This window comes from Pteropus medius, unplaced genomic scaffold (genome assembly GCF_902729225.1).
Source record: "Pteropus medius unplaced genomic scaffold, Ma_sr-lr_union100, whole genome shotgun sequence".
Lineage (NCBI taxonomy): Eukaryota > Metazoa > Chordata > Mammalia > Chiroptera > Pteropodidae > Pteropus > Pteropus medius.
The window spans coordinates 2,333,723-2,343,965 of NW_024344377.1; the positions used below are offsets into that span (position 1 = coordinate 2,333,723).

Here is a 10,243-nt window from a genome sequence, read left to right on the forward strand (position 1 = left end):
GGGTTACAGAACCCCTGATCTAGTAGCAGAGGTGGCTTAAGGATGGTGAGCTGATGGTTGAGGTTAATGGACTTACTTCAGCTCCCCGACAGGGAAGCGATGCAGGACCAGCTGTGAGGTCGGAAATGGATATTTGGCACTTTGCAACGATGCCGTCTTGTTGGGCCATGTTGTAGGATTTGTGTTCCTGGGGAGTTAGTGCACTGGTGGTTTTTCTAATGTCATTCATCCAGAGACCCATTTCCTCAGCATCAAAGTGATGTGACCTTAAATCAGACTGCCCTAATGCGCTCTCTGCTAGCACAAGTCCTCTGAAGGAGATGACTCTTGAATTTAAATCCTGAGCCTCAAATGAGGCTTTATTATGCCCTTTTTCTGGAAAGGCTGCTCTCCTGGGATCCAAGATTTGAATACCTGTTGGCAAGCTGCTTTTAGGTTAGAGAACAATTAGGCAGTTTGATCATTTAAATTAGAAATTATCCATTTCAACAAAAATGTGTTAAAACAGTAGCCAGTGTGCTTTGAATCCATTCTGCTAATTTAAACCAATTTGTGTGCATGTGTGTGTGTGTATGTGTAATAGTTGTGTTAAAATCAGACCTTTTGTTTTTTCCCATTAGAAGGAAAACTTTCGAAGGGCAAACATTTTTTAATATCAGTAATGTGTGAATTGGACAAAACTACAGGATTAGACTCTCCAAAAATTAGGGGCAGAAAATTAAATAGTAACTAAAACAGAACCTATTATGTGTCTTGAAAATGAGAATTTAAAAAAATATACTAGTGGTTAATATGGTTCATCAGAAAAGACACTTAAAAGAGACAGCAGTCTGGTCTTTGGCAGACTAAATATTAATCCCGCATTAGAGAAACAATGGACATATTGTTTTTATACTCTAGATGTTTATATAGAAAATGAAAATCAAAGTAACTGCTGTGACTTCATATTGAATCAGTAAGTCATTTGTAAATATAAAAGATGTAATGTCACTGCGGGACATAAGGAGCAACTTCACTGGTGTCCTCAGGTGTGTAGTGAAGGATTTTAGATCAGGGGAACCAGGCATATGAAGTGAAATGGAAAAAATTTATTTTATTTTATTTTATTTTATTTTATTTTATTTTATTTTATTTTATTTTATTTTATTTTATTTTATTTTATTTTATTTTATTATTTTATTTTTTACTTTTTACGCCTACAGTACCTGGTCTTCCTCGGTGGTCACCCATCTAAGTACTAACCAGGCCCGACCCTGCTTAGCTTCCGCGATCAGACGAGATGCCAGGCGTGTTCAGGGTGGCATGGCCGTAGATGCAAAATTATTTTTTAATAAACATTTAAGTTCTAACAAAACATTCACATTTAAAGAGATGGGAGCTCTGTGAGTTTGTAAATTTGACAATTTTGCATGTATTTGAGTTTATATGAATTTAGGATCTGAACAACTGGTCTAATAGGGCTCCATTCCAGCACCCAAGAGTAGTTCGCCCCCTTCTCCCTCATTTACAAATGTCCTCAGAATGTCTCCTTCGCGCCCTGTGACACCACATGGAACATTTATGGAAGTAGGACGCTGTGTCAGAGTTCAGCGGAGGAACAGCCAATAGGATCCCTCTCTCTTTCTCTCTTTCTTCCCCCCTCGATCTCTACTTTATTTCTAGATATAATCATCAAGTATATATGTGTATGCAATATATGTGCTCTATAGGTACTGTATGTGTACATATGTAATACGGATGTACAGTATCATTTATATATATACCTGGTTCACCTGACCTGAGATCCTTCACTGCACACCTGAGGACATCAATGAAATTGCCTGTTATGTTCTCCAGTGACATCACAACTTTTATATCTACGAGTGACTTACTGATTCAATATGAAGTCACAGTAATTACTTTAACTTCCACTCTCCATATAAATCTTATATCTGTGTATGTCTGTGTGTGTGTGTGTAAATCTTATATCTGTGTGTGTGTGTGTGTGTGTGTGTGTATGAGAGAGAAGATGAGAGGGAAGTTGATTAATTTTAAAAAACTGGCTCACGTGACTGTAGAGACTGGCAAGTCCAAAATGTGCAGGGCAGGCTGGCAGTTTGGAGCCCCAGGGAAGAGCTGATATTGCAGCTTGAGTCTAAAGGCCACCTGCTGGCAGAGTTCCCTCTTGCTAGGGGGACATTGGTCTTTTTTTCTGTTAATATTTCAACTGATTGGATGAGATCCACCACAATACGGAGGGTAATCTGCTTTACCCAAAGGCTATTGATGAAAATGTTCTCCTCTAAAAAATACCTTCACAGAAACGTCTAGAATAATGTTCGACCAAGTATCTGGATACCATGTCTAGACAAGTTGGCACATCGAATTAACCATTGCAGACAGACTCCTTGCTGTGTCGAGGATGAAAGTGAAAACATTTCAGCGATTTGAGAGCATGGAGGAGGTGAGTAGGCCCGCCATGCTGGAACAATAATCTGTACTTTCATGTTACTCCTTCTAGTCCTTTTTCATATACATACATTTACTTGCTTAATTATTATAGTATACATATATTTTTATCCTTTCTCCATTAATATTATATTGTAAGCACAATTTCCACGTCTCTTATAGTTCATTTTTATGGAGATGTAACATTCCATCAAAAGGCTGTAACATAATTTAATGAACCAATCCCTTTTGCTCCACGTTGAGGTTGCCTCAAGTCTTTTGCTGTTATAAATCACATTGCAGTGGTTTGCTTTTCTTTAGGATAAATTCCTAAAAACAGAATCACTGAGCCAAAGCATTTAAATCAATAGACTTGACGCATATTGCTTTTGTTGGACTTGATTAGATTGAGTGCATTTTTCTAAGTTTTTGTTTGTTTCTTTCTTTTTTGTTTCTTTGTTAATGATCTTACATTACCACTTCTGGTTTCCAACAATGACATCTGCAGCCAAGGTGACACACAGATGGCCATCACAACCCCCCGATTCCTTCAGTGAAGTTTTTCTGACAAAGATGTTCTTCAGGGCTAAAATACCTTTACCTAGTCCTCGCTTGAGAGAGATTTATAGCTTGGAAAATCTGAGTACAATTTCTGCAGTCATTTTTTAACCAAGAGTGGGGGAAAAAACACATTTCACACTTAAAAAGCAATTTGGGATTTATTTTTGGTTCTTTGATAATTCAGGGAGACTTTGAAATGCTTAACGTCTCATTTCTTCTCATGTCGTTGAAGAAGAGTCCCCAGTTGAGAAGTTTAAGGAATAGTAGTTAGAATTTGGAGCAAACATTCTAGAAGATAAAAGTTAATGGTGTTGTTATCTCTTTAAGAAGAGTTCGTTTTCATTTTTTGCTGCAATATTTGAAGTTTCGCATTGGAAGTCAGTGCCTTGTTCGGTAGAGTCTGGTAAACGTGCTTGCAGGTCTCACTTCGCTACAAGAAAGTAATGTATTTAAGGAAGTGAATTTAGATATAATCATCAAGTATATAGGCGTGGTGCTAAATTTACATAGGAGTGAATCACTTATATTTTGGGGAAATTATTTATACTTGGACCCATATTTTTTTTGGACATCTCATGTAAACGGAACCAAGCTAGACTAGGTGGTGGCCTTTCGCGACTGGCTTCTTTCACTCAGCATAAGGTTTTCTGAGGTTCACCCACATAGTAACAAGTATCAGGCATTCGCTTCTTTTTGTACCTGAATAATATTCCAGTGTATAGATAGGCCATGATTTCTTTATTTGTCCCTCAGTTGATGGACATTTGGACTGCTTTCTGTTCTTGGCTACTATGAATAATGCTGTGATGACTATTCATGTACAAGTCTTAGGTAAATACGTTTTTATTTCTCTTGGATACACACCTAGGGGCGCAATTGCTGAGTCATATGGTAACTCCATGTTTAGCTTTTTAAGAAACATGTTTTTGTGGGCTCACACATGGATAAAGTTATGCTTAGGCATGTTAGCGTCAGCCTGTGTGACGGCAGTGACCAAGAGTAAGAAAGTAAAGTGCTAGGGTGCCTCAGACCGAGAACGTCTTAACGGGGACGGTTTTTCATAAGAAACTGCTCATTTGGAACAATCTTCTCAGTTCTCAGTTTTTAAGCACATTTATTTGTGTGATAGTGACATAGTAGGATATTAGTGGACCGAAAGATCTGATGTGATCCATTTTTGAAGCTTCCTATAATTCTAAATGCCTAATTTGCTCTTCGGGAATTAGTTTTTGCATTGGAAAGCAAATACCACATACCCCAGACTTGCCAGTAAATATCCCATTTGGGCCTTCTAATGAAATAGTTTCTGTGCCTGCTTTCAGTTAAAAATGCTAATATTGATTCCTTGCGACCCAATGAAGAAAGCCAACAGTTCACCAAATGCCTGAACTCTCCCGATTCTGCCGTGTACATGAAGGTTACAATTAAAATTGGTTTATTTTAAGCAAAATCCCTTTAATAACATTGGAGGCAGAACATTTCTGAAGTTGACATTTAATACACTGAAGAAGATACATTATAAACACGTTAATGTTACTATCGGTTGCTTAGCTTTTCACTCGTGAAAGTTTGATTATGAATTCCTTAGGGATTTGATATTAGCCTTGGACATAAACCTAAAATGGTTAATTCACATGAACACTGGCCACGAGGATCGATCCCTTTTCCTCTTCTTTAGTAGAAAGACGATATTAGCTGTGTAATTATATCCTTCGGTGGCATTAACCACGGAATTGAAGGTTTGGCTTCCTTCTGGCAAACAAACCCCGGGTTTTGACTTGAAGCTCGTACAGCACACGTGTATAATCACACTACATGTGAAGGGTGGAAATTAGAGTGTGGGGTTGCTGATTTATATTCCATGAACTGAGTTTTCCTATGCCAACCCAGAAAAATCTTACCATTGCTGAAGTGTTCCATTTTCTCGTGGCTTCTGCAGTCCCTGTAAGTGATACAGGAGGCAGATTTTGGTACATTCCAGCACAAGGTCTATTTAAGGATGTAATGATTGGTGAACATTTAAAGTAAAAGCCTAAATGCTAAACCTGGACCTTCTTGTTTTTACATTAAAAGGTCAGTAGCCCAGTGTCAACAGTTTTAGACAGCTTGGGTTATACCTCTAAGAAATAATCAAAGTCAGCAAGTACAAACAAACCGAGACCGTTGTTCCATTGCTTCTAAGTGAAGGAATCCAGTTGTCTTATGTGTTGTAACTGACACGATTTGACAGGCTTTTCTTTTTTTCTTTTTTTTTTTTTTTGGTCTTTGGGTTTTGAATAATTGCTTCTTGCAGAAAGCCTATATTTTCTGTACTCTGTGGTTGCCAAGCTGTACTTGACTTTTAAAAGAGAGTCAAAGGAACATATCCTTGTGAGAAATTGCTGCTTTGTGGAGTACAAATGAGAGGTTTCACGATCTTTGAAGCTAGGGAGGCCAAATCTGGCTTAGAAACCCCATCGCCAGGCTACATTTTATATTCTTCATTGCCATACTAAACTGAACTGTCTTTTTGTTGGGAGTAAAAAAAAAAAAGTATATGTGTGTGTGTGTGTGTGTGTGTGTATGTAGAATATATATATATATATATATAGTGGATAGTTAGTGTTTAGTTAAGTGATTTTCCCATCCGGTTTCCAAAGCAGAAAGTTCTCCTTGACCACTGCAGCCCAGAAGTCGGGCAGAATGGCAGACTGCTCCAGCCCTAGACACAAATGGTTCTCTACTGGGGAAGATTCCCCCCCCCGCCCCCCGCCGCCCCCGTTGCCAGGACATCAGGCAACATCTGGAGACATTTTTGGTTGTCATAACTGGGAGGGAGTGGTGCTACTGGTGTTTAGTGGGTAGAGGCCAGAGATGCTGCTCAGTATCCTGCACTGCACGGGACAGACCCCCACGACGAGGACTGGTTCAGCCCTAGATCAGCAAGCCAGGAGGAGAAGAGCTGACTTGGAGGGCTTACCCACGACACCGGGCGTGGCGTTTCTGGCTCTGCTGTTCACAGATGGCGGGGGACAGAAGGAGGATCCAGTGTCTTCTTCCCGACAGGGCGTTCTTTTTGCTTGGCACCCCCTTTCTTGGGACTGCTCGCGAGGAGAACGCTGGGGTGATGAGAAACAGGAAGCAAGCTCCCAGCCTGCAGGAGCGCCATGGGGCCAATGGCGGCGCACACACGGCTGGTGTCACATGACTTCCGCTGCCCTGCACTGCTCAGCAAGCCGCTGGTGAGATCCTGTAGGCCCGGACTGACTTTCTTCCTTTATTTGACAAATGCTTTATAAAATGCTTTTTGCTCTAGGTTAACTTTTTTCTTCGTCATCATTAAAAAATATAAAAAAATGGTTTTTTGGTGTTTTTTAAGGCTTCACCTTTCTTGGCAGGAAGGCACTTTGACGAACAGATTAGAAAGTCGTCCAAAGTCACCATGACCTCTAGTCTTGCTGACATGTGGGTATTTCTATTTTCCTTAGCCATGTCTGCAGGGAAACAAAACCACTTTCATCAGTTTTCCAGAGTCAAAATGTCTAAGCATTCTGGGGGCCAACTGTGGTCTGTGAACAAACGTGTGACCCACGCACGCTGGCCTGTCCCTCGGTGGCTGAGCCCCAGCTCTGCCGTATGAGTGCCACCTACTCCCGGGGCTCGTCCAGGCCGGAGAAAAGTGAATGAAACACCTTTATGCTAAGACGTTCGTGTGCTAGCTGACTTCTCTCCTTCGCTTTTTAATGAAAGGCCTAGAAAGGATGGCAGAAGCATGACTTTGTGGTGGGGGCTGCTGTGCATCGTGGGATGTGTAGCATTTGGTTACAGCTTTGGATCATAGAGGATTAAGGGGCAGGGGCTCACAGGGCCTCCAGGCTCAGCCTCCCCTCTCCCCCTCCCCGCCCCCAATGGAGAGATTGTTGCCTCCAGTCCCGTGAGAGCCGCCTTTCTCTCTCCACCCCAGTTCTTCCCATTCTGGGCAGAGAACCAGCCCTGTGAGGAGCAACCTGTGGCACGTGCGTAAATGCCTGCCGTGGGTCCCACACCAGCCACGCAGAAGCAGAGCCCCTTAGCGAAGCCTGGAATCTCTATTTTTAACCAGTCCCCGGGGTATCCTGAGGGACAGCCTGGTTTGGGGGTCACTTCTCGTTTGCTCTCCCGTCAGGCCATTTCTGTCATGCATGATGCCCTCAGCTCTCTGCCAAGTGTCATTAACACACTCTTTTGTTTGCCCGCCCAAAGCTCTCCACCTCGTGGCCTGGGCAGCGTCCAAGGTCATGTCCAGCTTCTCCTCTGCTTGTACCTTCTACATCAGCTGCTCCAGATCATACGTCTTGGGGGAGGTACAAGGCGATTGTCAAGAGCTGGCATCGTTCAGCCAACAGGGGGCCTGCGCTGAGCTCCGCGTTTGCACACGGGGACCTTGTGAATGAGTCTGCCTCTTCGGTCAGACTCAGTGATGCCTGCGAACTCTCCAGGACCCGGGAACGCATGTGCCGAGCGTGGCCCTTTCTCAAGTGGTGTTTAGACGTTGGTCCTGATGACCATCTATGTTGCTTTTGCTCAGGGCCCAACTCCCTAAGTGGAAGAAAGAGTTTGTTTTAAATTCTGTTACCACAAAACCGAGGAGTGTGACCTTCCTAGGCTGAGAACCTCCAAGGGGCAGAATTCCTCTCTGTGACGTCCTGCTTCGCACTCTTTGTATTCTGGACTCGTCCCTGGCTGGGACATTCGCTGCCCCTGCCGATCTCTCCGTCCCTGAGGTACACATGGAAGACTCTGACTCCTTGGTTCTTCCCATTCTTCTGTTTCTCTTGCCATTTGTCGGGACAAGGACCTCACGACTCAGCTCTGAGATGTTGTCTGTAGACTGGGAACAAATGGACTGGCTTGTCAGAGGGGATCCCTGCCCTTCCCATCACCTCCACATAGGTTGTTATCTTCAGAGGCAAATTCAGACGGGACCCCCTCTCTCCACGTGACCCTCTCTCTGGATACCCGAACACACGGGATATCTGAAATCTGTGCATTACATTTATTTACTCACTCGTTCATTCATCCATTCAATTGATGTTCGTCGAATGCCGAGATCTTCCTGCAGGCACCATGACTTGCTTTCTGCCTCAAAGAGTTCCTGAGTGAGGGCAATAATTCCTGTGCCTTTTGAAACTCATGCTTCTTTCTCTAAAAAAAAAAAAAAAAAAAAAATTCATGTTCTATCATTAGTTAAAATAAAAAACAAATCTAAGCAACAGTAATTTATCTTGTGCTCCCATGATCTGGTACTATCCCTCAGCCCCCACCCCAACCTTCCCACAGACTCCTCCAAATGTGAGAAGCTTCTGAGCGTGACAACCTGGAGTTGTTCTCTGGCATCCAGGACTAACTAGGAATCATCGTGGCCAAAGTGACCACACCTGCACCTAGTATAAGGCAGGTGCTGGTCAGTTGTTGAGAAGGGACCACTCGTTTTATAGGCTGCTTTCCCATCCCGAGAGATATTGGATTAACACAAAAACTCAAAATGGCTGACCCATGCCTATCCACCATCTGTGGATCCTTGTTACACTCTCCTCATGGGTTTGTCCCATCTCCCAGGAAGGTGGGAAGCCCCTTGAGGGTACAGGTTATGCTCATGCACTCATGTGCATGTGCTCACACGCTCCCTCCCCTCCCCTCCCCCTTCTCTTCCCCTCCTTCCCTCCCTCCCTCAGCCTAGCACCATCCCCTGCACATTTTAGATTCCCAATGCATATGTTGACATGATTACAAAAATAAAAATTTAGAAACTGATGCCAGAATGCCCCCAAGATCCTGTCCAATAGAACTTTGACTGCCTTCCTTTAAAAACAACAACAAAAAGTATGTTTTTTTTTCTTCTTAATCTTCCCATTTCTAACCAGGAAGGGTGCCACATGTCATTGGTAAGACAGGTTCGGTGCCGTGATGCCTGTGGGAGGTGGCTCTCTTGTCCTTGCGATTTGAATCCAGAGCCAAGGCTGCCTCATTGCTCTCAGGTTGGGAGCCTTCTCTAGCCCCTTCAAAGGGAGAAGACCTTAGGCAGCGGCAGGAGTCCGGGTGGGGCTCACCTCCGTAGGCAGTGCTCAGAACATCGTTGGGGAGAGGCCTGCCTGCGACCTTGACTGTGAGTCCTGGCAAGACATTCAACAGCTGTGCCTTACATGGGCCATCCATGCTCCAGGTGGCTCCCCGGCTAGGGGTGGTGGTGACAGGCTGATGTAGTCAGGACTCTAGTAACTGACACAAGTTCTCTTTGACGACCATCCCCTGATAGGTTTTATGGCCCCTTGTTGATCTTATTTTTCTTTCATCACTCAGAACTCTATATTGAATACTGTCTTTGGAATTTCAGAAAGACCTCGCCCAGCACTCAGGGCTGAACTCCGAGCCGTAGTGTCTGCAACTAGTAATAGCTACCATGCATCACGAGAACGCTCAATGCGGATTACGAACCAATTACGGTGATTTAATTTTAGTAATTCTTTGAGACGGATATTATTTGTACCCATTTTACCATGCAGGAAACTAAGACTCAAATATTGAGTAATCCCCTGATTTATATCTCTGGACAGCAGCCAGACTAGGACTTGAACACGTGTCGGCCTGACTCAGAAGCTCTTGCTCTTTTCCGGATACTTGACCACAAAGCAAATTAATACTGTAAACACTATCGTGAAGAGAATGCTTAGTCTACTGAAGAAGGCAAGGGCTTCAGCAGCATAAAAACAAAATTTATTGCTAGCCGATTGATACATTAGCTACAAATCAGATTACAGTTTTCCTAAAGCATTTCCTAAAGGCGTTCTATGTGGCAGTGATGTTAGCAAAGTATGAATTATTTTAGTACTTGAGAGTTATTAAACTACTTGTCATTAAAAATAATTACTTATTCAGACTTTCTTCTAATTCAGACTGGCAGTTTCCTGGAAGTAGACAGAATTAGCATTTACTATCATTTCTCATTCCTTAGGCCCCCCAAACAATCCGTTGGGCTTGCCGATATGCTAACTCGGCCCTGGCTCTCTTTATTAAATATGTGGTGGTTTTAGCTGCCCCCATCAGAACTCGTCTCGGCCCCTCCAGCTTGATCTCATCCACTGGTTTGCTAAGCTTTTGTCTAGGGCGTGAGTGGCACAGAGTGTGGGCTCAATAGTATTTGTGAAATAAATGAAGCGATGGGCTCATTTGCAGCATGAATCAGAAAGTCGAACAGGACGGGGCTGAAATGCACAGCTCAGTAAGTCCTGGGGCCCCG

At 43.2% G+C, this 10,243-nt stretch overlaps 1 pseudogene; it reads right to left on the reverse strand.

The window, feature by feature from the left end:
- Positions 1-1,193: 1,193 nt before the first annotated feature.
- Positions 1,194-1,314, reverse strand: LOC120608913 (uncharacterized; annotated as a pseudogene).
- Positions 1,315-10,243: the final 8,929 nt, after the last annotated feature.